We start from the raw sequence: 14,998 nt of genomic DNA on the forward strand, positions 1-14,998 counted from the left end.
TGTGATAACAACATACGAAGCCGTTGTCTGAATGCCCAATTTCATTGAGAGTACATTTTCTGTCTACCATCTTGAATTCCTATTTTTGTAAGCGAAACTGCACACTGGTACGTGGGCTCAAATGTCCATGATTTCTGGCCACGAGCAAAATTCGAAGCAGTAAACTTTTGGTCAGTACTTTATGTAAGACTACTTATAATGTCCCGAGAATATGGCTGTAGCTCTAGTATACCCCTGTAAACCCTTGTCTACCCCAGTAAACCCCTCTATACCGCTGTAAACTCTTGTATACTCTTGTATAACCCTGTAAGCCCTTGCATACCCCTGTAAACCCCTTTCTACCTCTGTAAACCCTTGTACACCTTTGAATACACCTTTTAACCCTTGTATACTCTTGTAAAACCCTGTATACTCCTGTAAACCCCTGTATGCCCCTGTAGCCCCTTGTATACCCCAGTAAACCATTGAATACCCCTGTATACCTTTCTGTACCCTTGTATACCCCTCTAAACCCTTGTACACCCCTGTAAACCCCTCTATACCCTTGTAAACCCTTGTATACCCTCGGAAACCCTTGTATACCCTTGGAAACCCTTGTATACCCCTCTACACCCTTGTAAACCCCTTTATACCCATGTATACCCCTGTAAACCCCTTTATACCCATGTATACCCCTGTATACCTCTGAAAACCCCTGTATGCCCTTGCATACCCTTGTAAACCCCTGTATACCCCTATACAATCATGTAAACCCCTGTATACCCTTATATACCTTTGCACACGCTTGTAAACTCTTGTCAACCCCTGTACACCCTTTTACACCCTTATAAATCCCTCTATACCCTTATGTAACCATGTAAACCCCTTTATACCCCTGTATACCCGTGTAAATCATTGTAAACCCTTGTAAACCCCTGTAGACCCCTGTACACCCTTGTATATCCCTGTAAACCCTTGTGTACCCGTGTAAACCCTTGTATACCCATGAAAAACCCTGTAAGCCCTTGTATTCTCCAGTACACCCTTGAATACACTTGTGTAGCTATGTAAACCCTTGTATACCCCTGTACACCTTTTTATACCCCTGTACACCCTTTTATACCCCTGTACACCCTTGTATACCCATGTAAACCTTTGTATTCTCATGAGAACCCTTGTATACCCCTGTAAACAGTCGTGAACCACTGTAAACCCTTGCATGGTTATCTAAAAAAATGGTTGTCTTTAAAAAACGTTTCCTCATTGATTGTTAAAAAGATTTAACAGATGGTTTTCTTCTTAGGTCAATATGTAAGGTTTTCCACAACTTAGATGTGTTAACTGCAAAACACTTACCGTATTTACCCGTGTATTAGTCGATCCCGTGTATAAGTCGACCCCCAATTTTTGAGGCCAAAAACTAGATTTTCTTAATTTCCAGGTAAGAATTTCTTGGAAAACTTATCTTGTATTTCTTAAAATTATCTTTCAGCTACCACAGATATGTAAACAAATCACAGCATGTTTCAACGCGCAGTTTTAAAGCTTATTATGGCATGTATACGAGCGTTTTACCCAGTTTAGCAACACATGTGCATGCAGACTTTTCGATGATAATTTTTGTAAAATGCTCACAAAAATCAAACATAAGGATTTCAAACAAGCCTTTTTAAGTGCGAAGAGATTAAAAGTGGCTTTATAAGACAGGCAAAACACCAAAGAAGCTCACGACTTTCAGAACGATGCCATAAACTAAGTGCAAAGCGTGTGTTGGGAACTTGGTAGTCAAGCCTTGAAATCGGTCAAGTACTGGTACAGAAGTCCTCGCACTCGTATCCTGCCAGGTTACCAAGCAGAGAAGTTTCAAGCGTGAAAGATATTTTCTCCGAGCAGCTTTACTACGGCTTTATTTAAAGGAAAAATATTGGTTCTTTATGACAAAATTGAGCCAGTGAGTGTCTACAAGATTCAGGTTAAAATTTAACGGATAAATGTTGATGCATTTTAACTTGAAGCTCTGATATGGAGAGACAGATCGCTAAGCGAACGTACGTTGTAAACTGTGCTGCCGTTTATCACATGTTTGTTAACATCGAAAGACAATTATTATGCTAATTGTTTGACTGGCGCTTGGATCTCAAGTTTTGACCCATGTATAAGTCGAGGGCGAATTTTTGGACTGATTTTTAGGTCTTGAAAGGTCGACTTATACACGGGAAAATACGGTACCACCTTTCAATCTTCTTTTAAAACGAGGGCAAACAAAATAGACTGCTATACCTAGAGGACCATAAATGTCTACTATTTAAAAACTCAGGGATGTCATTGGCAATTATTTTTTATTCCAATGCACACTTAGAAACTTTCACTTTCTCATAGAAGGATTCCAGGAAAGCTTTTTAAATAATGGAACAGAAGGGCAAAATGGTCCTGTGTCCAATGTAATCCTTTCCCCTCTTTTCTGCAGACGAAGACTCTTTTGAAGGTTATCGTTACTACAACGCTCAAGCCACACACCATCTAAATTGCTTAGTTGATAAAACGGCTTTAATCTTGTTAAGTATTCCAATTCGCTGGCCAAATTTTGTAAAAGTCAGCATGAGGTGAAAACTATGGTCACTGTCTGACTCTCATTCTAAGACTTTTACTTGATTTTTCGTGACTGTTTAATGTGCGTAACTTCAGTCCTTGATCGTCAGGTGTCAGCCTATCCTACAAACGCTTTCCAGTTGCTAGCATGCTTTTCATCTTAGTATCATTAAGTGGAAGTTTGGTAGCATTCACCCAATTTTCAACTTTATGCCGAAGTAATAGTGAGCGACTGTTGCTAGTACCAATTTCACCAGAAGTAGTTATGTTTGTGTCGTTAACGTTTAAGTCTATATCCACTCCACTAGAATATGTATGAGGAGGGAGGTCATTAATAAATTAAACAAACAGCAAAGGACCGAGGATACTCCCTTGTAGGACCCTTTAGGGAACATTAGCATAGTCACTGTTGTTTCCAGCTATGGAGACGTGCTGCTGCCAGTCACTCAGATAAGAATCAAGCCATTTTGCAGACCTTTCACACAAGCCCTAAAATTTATTCTTGGACAGGAGTAGTTGGTCAACCACCATAACAAAGGCCTTGCAATAATCGATGAAAACTAGATCAGTGACGCGATGTTTGTCCTGCTTTAGTAGTATTTGATCCACAAGACTGATAAGTGAGGTCTCATTGTTCTGATACCTATCAAATCTGTACTGCCTGCGATACAACAGATCATATGGATCATTCAAGTTGTCCCTGGTTAACGCCAAGCTTATGTGCAGCACCAAAAATAATAATAATAATAACTTTGTTTCACTCTTTTTTCCCCTTTCTTTACTTTCCGGTTCATTTCTTTTGTTGCCCGTGAATTCCCTACAGCCCCATAACTCAAATGATTGGTTAATGGGCAGCACGAAGTCGTAACAAGAACAAATAATTATGATAGATTGTGATTATTCACACCGCCGATCATTTTAATCTACAGGAGGAAATCTTTGAGCATACTTCGTTATCCGTTTTATATACTTTATATTATAAACTATATATTGAAAAGTTTACATTATAGAAGTTATATTCAGGTTCTTTATAACCTGTGCGATTAACAGAGAAGTTTATCAAACTGCAATTAACAGAGTCAACAGAGTGTGGTTTGTTCCTTACGATATAGTCATCTCAACAGCTGAAAGTAAGTACGAAAAGATATCAAGAATGAACAGTCTCTGTTTTGACACTGCAGCTTTAAGTGAGGTAGCTTCATTCTGTGCACTTTTGCCCAAGACACATGTTGCAAAGTTCTTAAATGTTTTCACCTTATTTCATTGTATAGAATTGGATCGTATGGCAAGGACTCTGGCTTCTCTTCAAGGTTGAAAGATTGGAAAATGCCAAGTAAGTCACCTTCTCTTTTCATTTCATATCAAGGATATTACAAAGAATGAACTTTGAACCGTGTTGTTAGTAGTTAAGCATGACTTTTACAGCAAACGACAAAAATGAAACTTTTGCCTTTTGTCTTCAGCTGTTTGTAAAGTGGAGTGTAAGTCCTTGCATTTGCATTTGTGGTAAATGATAGGAGACGTTGCACTATTTTTCTTTGCTTTATTTAACAATTCGAAGATAAGCAGACAAAAATCAGAGGTAATTTTTGCCGCCCGCCACTTGCTATAAACTTCATGCGTAACTGCTCGCTCTACATGGACCAAAATTTCAACAGGTTCGCTTCACCAAGTTTTGCCTGATATATTTTTCATGGCATTCTTTAAATCCAATATGATTCTTTTCAAATTGACATCTTGTAATTATTGATATCAAAATATTTTCCATGTATTTAGATTTTGGGAGAAATGTAGTAAATGATCAGATCAGCTAAATATCGTAGATAAAGTGTTGCGAAAACTTTTACCTGCAGAAACAGTTGATGAAGACTTTTATTTAGCAATGTTAGTTATTGAGTCTGAAATTTCTCACCACAGAATAAGTGATCCACCTTGCGTCTCTGGGGGTGTTTACCTCGGTGTAAAAACCTGTGAAGTTTTTCTTTTTTTGTAGCTATTGTTAGGGTTAGGGTCTATTATGTTGACTTCTTTGTTTTCTTTGTTTTACATCTCTGGTGAGTGTTACAGGTTCTTACACCGAGGATGAACCCTCTGGGAACTCGTCAGCCATTGTTTGGCACCTGGAAGACGTGAATGATTTCAAACAAAATGCGTTTCTTCGATCTTAGCACTAGTTCGTCCTCTTAAAAAATTTGACTGATTGCAGTGAAACTTGAATTTATGACTCCAGCAGTAAGAAAATGTGAAGTGACTCGTCGCGAAATTAAACTAAAAACACATAATCTGGCTGACAGCGCAAAGGTGCTCTTCATTTCTTTCGGCGAGGAAGCTCTTGGTATATATTTTCCTGGCCTTGATTTCATGTCCAGTAACATATAGGAAGCTCTCTGTATATATTTTCCCGGCTCTGATTTCATGTCCAGTAACATGTAAAAAAAAACAAACAATTTGCGAACTAACATAACCTAATTATTCACTAACTAACTTCAACATTACTCTAACATTACTTCTTATTCTAAATCAACTCGATATGCTTTGGGTAAGAATCTGTCCAAAACATCACACTGCCATTAACAAATATAGACCTTTGGTCCAAATGCCTTTCAGATTTAATTCTTGCAGATTTTCGCCTCCAAATTCTGTTGTTATTAGCATCAAAAGACTTCATAAACAAGAATTACGCCGGTTTTGTATATAATCTGATGCACATATGACAATTGAAAATTGAACGCGCGGTAAAAGCGACCTCAACAAATTAAATACTCATGCGTTTTCGCTTTATGTTACTGGTTTTCGATTTTACAAAACATGTGAATAAACTTTAAATAGTAAGTTAGTACAAAACAAAACCTTATACCTTGAGCTCCATCAGCTCAACAAAGTAAATCGAACCTTGAAGTTTCTTCTGTTAATCTAGTTCACTGAAGTTGTGAAAACCGTATTTACTCTAAATCAAGTAAACTTTGTGCTGATTCGACTGGTTTTAGATTGCATATTGGTCGCACTCATTTCGCACAACAACAACAATCTTTATTTCGTGCCCAGAAAAATTTTACAATAAAAATAAATACATGCAATGTGAAAAAATAACAATGAAAAACAGAGCACGGCCACTTAGAAATAGCTAAGGCTAATCGAGCTAAGTGGCTGGGCCAAGCAGAAAAAATATTGCAATAAAGTTACAGAATATATGAAAAAAAGAACAGGACACGATTTCATTCACACACAGACACAGACACAGACACACATACAGAGAATCAAAAAGAAAAAAAATGAATGTGCACACAAAAAAATGAAAAATGAAAGTACATCAATGTACCAGTCAGTAGTTGGAGATAATCAATTCTTTTAAGAGATTTAAGAGATTTAAGAGATATCGATCCCCTAGACTTTCTTGGGTCCTCGCAGGCAAACAGCTTTATGCTTTTCCCTGTTTCTGCAGTAGAGATACAGAATGAAACTACTAGCCTAAACTCATCCAAGGCTTCTGGTCCTTTTAGCATTCCTGTATGCCTGCTAAAGCTATTAAAAACCTGCATATCATTTCCCTTGGAATTTATCTTTAATCTTTCCTTTAGCCGTGGGTGTGTGCCTGACCAATTTAAGATAGCTGATGTTATTCCAGTACATAAAAAGGACTCAGTCACTTGCATGAATAACTATTGACCCATCTCACTGCTCTCCATTTTCAATAAAATCCTGGAGAAGCTTGTATACAAGAGACTTATAACTTTTATTGACAAATATAATATTCTATATGACAAACAATTTGGCTTTAGGAAAGATCATTCCACTCTACATGCAACTCTTTTTATTACAGACAAAATTCAAAGAGCAATTGAAGATGGCCTATTTTCGTGGTATTTTTCTTGATTTTTCTAAAGCCTTTGATACTGTTGACCATAGCATATTACTAAAGAAATTAACCCATTATGGAATCCATGGTATTGCTAATGACTGGTTTGCTTCCTATTTAAACAATAGGAGGCAGTATGTTACAATTGGTAGTACTAAATCTGATGACACCCTCATTACTCATGGTGTCCCACAGGGTTCTGTGTTAGGTCCTCTTCTATTTCTCCTGTACATTAATGATTTCAGTAAGTGCAGTAGTGTGTTTGACTTCCACATTTTTGCAGACAATACTAATCTGTTTTACTAATTCTAATTTAGCTGAACTTGAGTCCATTGTTAATTATAACCTGAAAATGGTATCTGACTGGCTTATGGGTAATAAGGTTTCCTTAAATACCCGTACCCCATACCAAAGCAGATCTAATGGTTTACAGAACACTGATAATTAGTAGAATGGTTCCATTTTTGCACTGGCTACACCCTACTCTAATGTGTATTAGCCTGTGGCCCTTCCATTCAGAGCCTATTCACAGCCTACCAGTCTGCTACAATTATCAGTCAAGCAAGGCGCGAACAAGCTTTGGAGATAAAGTTTTAGAGGGAAAATGACGGTGTTGCCACGGGCAACTTTCCCCGTTTCCAATAGTAAGAATATCATCGCCTGCAATTTCACTCTTATTGCTGCCAAAGACGTCAATGCTGACAAGTTGCCACTGGAAACGGAGCCGGTTGCCTTTGACAACAACACAAGTTGAACGTCAAAACCTGTTCACCAAACTTTCGTCACGCCTTACTCAACTGATAATCGTAGTACGTTTGTATTGTTTCAAGAATTAACACTCTCGATCTCACGCGTAAGATGAATCTTTAACGAAAAGCGAGAGATGGTGCTTTGAAGAAACTGTGAATGCCGTTCAGTATTGACCTCAGTAGGAAGTTCAAGAAAATCTTTTCCATTTCTGACCTAATTTAAAGATCTAGAAACCTCATTTCCTTATCGTTCTAGGTTAGGGTTTATGGCTTAGGGTTCAATTTGTTTCGACTGTTGTTTGCATGATTAATATGGTCATGGTAATGTGCATGATCAAATCCAAATACAAAATTTGAACAGAGTGCACAGGTAGAAAATGTGCATCGATCTGTACTGTGCCAGTGCAATGAGAACGAATTGTAAAAGTTTAGTTGTCAGTGTAAAGCAGTTAACGGTTACTTGCATATGTTTTTTTGATAAAATTACTTTTTTATCTATTATTCACTCGTTTTCTTGTACTGAGTTTCAGTAGGTATAGGGTTTTGGTGGAGAGGGGTTAATCATGACGAGCAGTCATACAAAAGTTTAGTTCATAACTTAACGTGAATGTCTGGTTCTAACCTAGGTCTTGTAGCTATTTCACTGTTGATCTCCACATTGACTCCTGCTTTGTTGGCGATCACCTTGTTGCATGCAGACCACAACCAGAATTATGTCGATTCCATTATTCAGAAAAGTGATTTAGGTATCGGATATTTCAGCAGTGAATTTCACTGTAGAGTGGTGATAATTAGTTCACTGCATGAATTCCTATATATTTGTTATCTTCTGTTGTCCCACAGAAATATTATATTGCCTATGTATATTCTGTGCTGAACTGATTTCGTTCTGCTCTCAATCAAGATATCTTTCCTAGTCTATCATAGACAATATATTAGCTATTTAAACACCCTGTGTCTGAAGATAGTTTTCTCCCTTAAATTGGAAAGAGGTTTCTTTGAGTATGAGCTCACGCATTCGATTAAGGTATATGATTGGTACTGGGTGGGGGGCTTTTTTGTACAAGTTCATGTATGTATCGCATACAACAGTAATTTTTTCCTCCTATGGAAGGCTTGTCACATCATTCAGTCTAGAATTTTGATTTCAAGAAAGGAGTTTTGTATGTTCTATTAAGCTAACAAACCCCTTTGATTCTTTCAGGAAGTATTTTTGCATTTTCGCCACTGGCTGTAGTAGCGTGTCAACAAACGATATACAAGCTTATACACTGATTGACTGATTGATTGATGCTTCTTTTATTTACATACTCATACTTGTACTTGTCATTACAAACAAGAAGCTTACTGAAATATTTGCATGTTAACTCTAGCATGTTTAGCATAAAAAATTGAGCTCCATTTTTTGAGTCTATACTAACAATAATCAAATCTTATCACTTGTCCACTCTCCTCCTTTTGCCTGAAAAGTTAAAAGTGAAAAGCAAAATGAATAATTTGTGTGTGTACTTTTAGTAGGTAATCACAATTTTTTCCTCGCAATTTGGAATAAGGAAGTATGAATATTTTTTTAAATATGCATACAAACTGAACTCGTACCACATACACATACCATAAATTGAACTCGTGCTGATTTATTTCAAATTGCATTCGTACTTGTGTGATTAATAATTTGTCGGTAGCCAGTGCTTGACGACTTATCTACGCCACATCATTTGATTTATCAACAAACCCTTAAATTAAAAGCCTTATGCTTTTCATTGTGATAAAACTCCTAAAATTAAAAAAATATATCTATTCTAACATGTACAGTGTACCTTTCCGTCCTTTTTGACGTTTTGCTTCAGCTTCTGCATATATAAAACCACATTAGCGGTCATGAGTACACGGCAATGCCGCTATATAAGTTTAGTGAAGAATGTCAAGTGTTGAGCTTTGACTATTAATATGGGATATTTGCACTGTTCTCACGGCCCCACTGTGGTGAATTTTTTATGAACCAGCTTGCCCCACGGTGGGGCATTTGCCACCTTATGAATAGTAAATGTCAAATGCCCGTCCAATGCACGGGGGTGGGGGGAAGGGTGAGCTTGGAATTGACTGAGCCATAAGTTGCAGTACAAACTCACACACCAGTCGTGCAATTATTGTTGTAAGCTTATATTGGTAGATTAAGATCAAACAGATGCTCACCTGCTTGTTCTGCTGCTCTAGCAGCAATCTCTTCATCTAGTGCCTATAACATCATTAATGGAAAGTAATTAATAGATGGAAAACAATGACTTCTGAGAGAGACAGACAGACAGAGAAAGCAACCAAGTGAAAGGGAATGGATGTGTAAATGAATCTATTTTAGACAAAGAAGTTCACCAGTTACAACAAGTTTAAGCATCAGATAAGTAACTCGAAACGTTTTCCATCTCGCTTGCCATTACTGAGAAACAAACCCTTGTTTAGAAGGGGAAGGGGAATAGAAGAAAGGCCCTGGAAATGAGGCTTAGCATAAACCAAAAACCAAAGTAGTTACAACGCTAATCACGCACTGAATTATTTATTACTCTTGAATTATTTGTTTCAGTTGTTAGCTCGGCCCCACTAGCACTTGTGAACACTATAAACACTGCCAAGGGTAAATAAAGGTTATGTTATTATTTTATCCAACCACAAATCGAAGTAATTTACGACTTGGTGTGACGAGGTAACCATAACGCAGATCAAGTAAAGTTAGCCCATGCCAAGCAAGGAAAACGTGGGTTTCTAAGTACAATATATTGGTTTTAGTTTTGCATCTGATTCGTTGAAAAATTGCTGCACCTTATTTGATGGCATAATTACTTTCGACACTCAATTTCAAACTGCTCTAACACACAACAACATACATACCAATTTTTCATCACTTTTACCTAAAGAGAAAAAAAGGTTATCCAAAGATCACTCAACTCTGCTAATTCAATGCCAATGTACCCCAGGGATCAATAAACTCTGAGGTCTCTGGCTATACTTTTTTTAATAATGCTGTATGAAAATAAATCTAGAAAACAATTAAAAAATTGTGATGCAGAAAAACTTTACCTTTGTAAAAAAACCTGTGGGCAACTGATTAATACAAAACAAACAGACAAACAAATTCGTTGTGTGTTTCCATTTGCAAGGGTAGTTAATAAAAATATTACCACACAGTTTTAACACTGATTGGTTGTGTCGGTGTTAATTAAAAGTCAGTGTTAATTGCAATGAAATTTTGAACTTGATTAAGTATAGATGGCAGAGGTACAATATGTCACCTATTAATCATTTAAAATAGAACCAGTTATTTTTTTACATTGTAAATGGTATCCATGTATTAATTAAATTCCCACAGAAGACCTTTGACAATTTTAAACAAATTATTAACATCAGTCCATTCATAAATGTAAACGTTACAAAGGTCACCTGTTTTTGGTTTTTCAGTTATCTTTAAATTATAGAATCAGTTTCAGCAGGTTGGCTGATTTTAAATCAAGTAAAATACTTTTATTAGGGCCGATTTATAAATAAGAGACACAACTCCATCACCAACTCGTTCATTTTACTCCTCAACAATAACGCTGCCACCTGAAACTTACATAAAAACATATCTTATTGAAAAGGTTGTATCTCATTTGGTTTTTCACAGGCTGGCTGGTTTAAGATCAACCACATGTATTTTTTTTACGGGACTATTCACAAAGTACAGGAGAAGGGGAGTAGTGGGCCGGAGTATTTGAAAATGTGGTGTTAGAAAACACACTACCCACCTCTTCCATTTGGTACAAATCTGAGTGTCCCACCACTAAATGAGGATTTCAATGACATGACTCACCCCCAATAAGACAGGACACTTTTGGTTGCATAATCCAACATCTGAAATTGCGATATTATTATGTTTTAGATCTATTTCTTAACTCTAATACAAAAATCATCTAAATATAATATTGTTTCCGTTTGTTCTTGAAACTTTTAATCATTTCAGTTAACTGTAAAAAAACTTGACCTTAAACCTTTCAGTCCTAGCTGCCAGCCTCGCTATGCATGGAACAGTGATCCATCTAGAGAAAGGTTGTAGTGAGTTCTAGCACTCACACAGCCAGCAAACTACGAGTCCCAGCCCCAGGAGTTTGAGTCCCAGATCCAGGAACATGTGTCCTGTACCCTCAGGGACTTACAGCATGTAGACACAAGTTGGCCATTCGGTGTTCTTGAAAAATACAAATAGAATGATAAACAACACAGAACTGTTTTACTCACCAGGAACAACAGCATTCTCCTCTTTGACAACATTCTCCTCTTCAACAGCTGTGTCATCTAAATGAGGCATGAAGAACATGTATTATGAGAGTTTGAAATGAAGTCATTTAATAGAGAAAAATATCAGAATATTGGAGTATTCCATCTGCTGAATGAAATCAATATTCATATTACTACTCAGTGACTAGCAGAAAACAGACCACTCTATGATATGGAAACTCTGATTACCATTTCCAAATAAATGTGCTTCACATGCATGACATTGACCAGGTTTACATGTAAAGTATGACTTTGAAGACTTCAAAAACATGCCTGTAGGTGTTAGTGATCGCCCAATAATATTCCTTTGCAATATTCATACGGTTATGCCATCCATAGCTATTTATACATGTATCAGTTATTTTACGATACAAATTAATACAAACCAACTTGGCTGTCCACAGTAAAACTTGTTTCCACTAGAATTAGAAATGGCATTCAATAATTATCTTAAATCAGTTACTACTAGTTGCACATAATCACTTGGGTACAAATTTGCAACAAAAATTGGCTGTACAGACTGACCATTTGTCTGTAAAATCAAGGAAGATTGACAAGAGGGAAACATGAATTAAAAAAACTTGTTCCCAACATTTACCTTCATCAAGAGCTGCAACCAGTTTTTGATCATCCGCAGATGTCTGATCTGCAGATGTCATCAAATCATCTAAATTTCGAAAATAAATAATTTTAAAACACTCAGAATTCAACAAAAAAATCTTAATTAAAGCAAATGAATATTTTTAAAGAAGGAAAAGACAATAGCAGAGTAAATTATCCACATGGCAGGTGTAAGTCAGGGCATGCTTTTAATGTCAATCGATAATCTCCCAATAAATGAGAATTTCTTCAAGGCCTACTGTATTTCCCACCAAGGGAGACTTCAGGAATTAGAATAAATTTAGAATTGCAACTACAATATTTAAATTTAGTTATAAAAATATGAACATGTACTTGTGGTAACTTGTTGAAAAGCTATTTCAATCCTTTATATGTGTAGTTCATACAATAATATTGAGAAACTGTACTAGAGAAAAGGTATTTAATCATTAGTTTGACTAAAACTGATCAGGGTGAAAGGTGTACTTTCCATGAATTGCATTTGCCCGGCAAGATTTATCACATACTCACATTCAAAAGCTTTCAATTTCACTTCAATTCTCAAGTGCAGCTTTGCCTTTGTTACTTTGTGCTACCACCCAATTCTATAACCAGTCAGACTTAATTAATATTCATTAGACTTACCATTTCTGGCTGGAGAAGTTGTGGAGCTTGATGGAGGAGGCTCTTTTATAACTGATTAAGTGAATTTTAAAAGAGACCATTTGAATTCTTAATACTCAAACTGGCCAATAATATACACACAATATACAAAAGGAATAACAAGAAGGCCTCTAAAAAGAATCAGGATAAATTTAAAAGCAGGCAGAGTGTGCAAACCTCTCAACAAAAATTTGTCGCTATCTGACTGAATTTATACCCTAATAATTTTGATGTTTTAAAGACAGTGTGGCGGTTCAGCTCCTCGTACTTACAGCCTTTAAAGTGCAGTGCCAGGAGAGGTTGAAATCATGGTATACATAAATGAAGGCTAGAACAAATCTCAAATCCACTTCACTATTAAAATTAATAATGTAACTAGAAACATTTCATTCAGAAGGTTACAACTTCTATCCACCAAAAATAGAATTTATGGATTTCCTAATAATATTCGACCAAAATTTGGATTGGTAAAAGTTCTGACTTATCAGTGACCAAGCAGGTCTGCAAGGCAGTAGGACATCTCAATAATTTTTAAAAAAATGAGTAATTTTAAGGAAAATACAACCAGTGGATTTAGTTGTGTCAGTTCCAAAACAATATAACCTAAGAAGTAAGGTCTACACATAATTCCAAAATAATATACTGCAGTGTCATTACCATTAGCTGCATGTAGGACCTGAAGGAGCTTCTCAGGTACCTCCAACAATGGAATGCTTACGCATTGTCGCAGCACTCTTTCCATGCACATATCGTCTCTTCCTCATTTTTAAATAGTCAGTGTCTGAATCAGGGCTTAAGAAATGAATCCTCCCCTTGACTACATTTGGCAAATTTTTTAACTCATACAACAGAGACTTTCCCTCTGTTCCATTTCTAAGGAAGGTACTGGCCACATCATAAGCGATAGCCGAGCAATCTCTACCTTTAATGAAAGTTGCCTTATAGGCTGTGTTAGCCTGGAACAAACAATAAATGAGGTGTGTTAAAAACTCTTAGGTAACGAGAGAAATTATGGCTTGAAAAGGTTATGTTAAATGTGCAATTTCTTTCTCACTTACGACAACAATGTTATTTTAAAGATCTAATTTTTTTCTTTCACATTTCTTTTATTAGAATATTGTCTACAGATTAATGAGTCCAAACATAACTAAAAAAGAAGCTGGGTGCTTGGTATCTGGGCATTCATTTGATGCAACAATTATTAATGAATGTCAAGTTTGATTATTCGTTTGAGAGCTGCATCAAGGGTTGAATGTAGAAAAAACTGTTAGCATGTCAAATAGAGCTTTAATGAGACAGTGCAATTTAGATACCTGCCTCAAACTTTGCTCCACAAAGTTATAGTTTCTACTACTGACATGTATAATTTATGTGCTTTAACCTGCTTTTTTGACGGAGGATGCTTGACATCTGCCAAGGTGTCCCAAACTGTGTCTACTTGAGGCTGAATCTTGTGAAATTATGCAGCTGGGGTCCTGCACTCCACTGAAAAGGTTTGATATAAATGGTGCCACTTTACATTCGAGGTACTCCCATACTAGAGGTAAATCATCCTCCAGTCCTGACACTTTCATTATCTGTTACATTGGTACATATATAAAGTTAGTATATACTTTGAGATTTTGAAAATACAAATTCAAATTATATCAACACTAAAAATCCCATCATTTCTAAGGTTTGACTGTATTCAACAAATGCAATCAAAATACAGCCAATGAAATAACCTAAAGCCGAGGTGATTCAAAGTCGTGTTCATGATATCTGCTTTCCTTTGCTGTCTTTGTGTCTCAAACTATTGCTCACACTTGCTCAGACTCAAGACTGGAACTAATCAACAAAGCAATCAAAATACAGCCAGTGAAATCTAGCAAACCCAAGGCAATTCAAAGTCGTTTTTGTGATATCCACTTTTGCTTCTGTCTTTGTGTCACAGACTACGATGCTCAGACTTGCTCTGAATCACATAGTATGCAGCAAAGGAAAAGATCCTCAGACTCTTATGAAAACCACAAGGTACTCTAGGGTAGTCTTTAGATATCCACTTTACGATGCTCAGACTTCGTCATATTACTATGAGAACCATTAGGGGCGCAATATTCTTTGCACATATGACGTATCACATACGATGTCATTCAAAATGGCCTAGAAAACACAGACGGTCAACCTTGAAACCACAGGGACCGGAGGTCATGAACTGCATTCTGTGAACGCAATAATATGTTTCCAATCAATAAAACATATCTTTTGGGATTTGACA

At 36.6% G+C, this 14,998-nt stretch overlaps 1 pseudogene across 1 annotated transcript in view; it reads right to left on the reverse strand.

Annotated features, from left to right (window-relative positions):
* Positions 1-70, reverse strand: part of LOC145501536 (uncharacterized) — a 121,204-nt pseudogene extending 121,134 nt beyond the window's left edge. The window contains exon 1 of the transcript XR_014051243.1: positions 17-70. The product of XR_014051243.1 is annotated as an uncharacterized LOC145501536 (transcript). The remainder of the gene's footprint in view (positions 1-16) is intronic.
* Between the last annotated feature and the right edge of the window lie 14,928 nt (positions 71-14,998).

Source organism: Orbicella franksi, chromosome 10 (assembly GCF_964199315.1).
Source record: "Orbicella franksi chromosome 10, jaOrbFran1.1, whole genome shotgun sequence".
In the NCBI taxonomy this organism is placed as follows: Eukaryota; Metazoa; Cnidaria; class Anthozoa; order Scleractinia; family Merulinidae; genus Orbicella; species Orbicella franksi.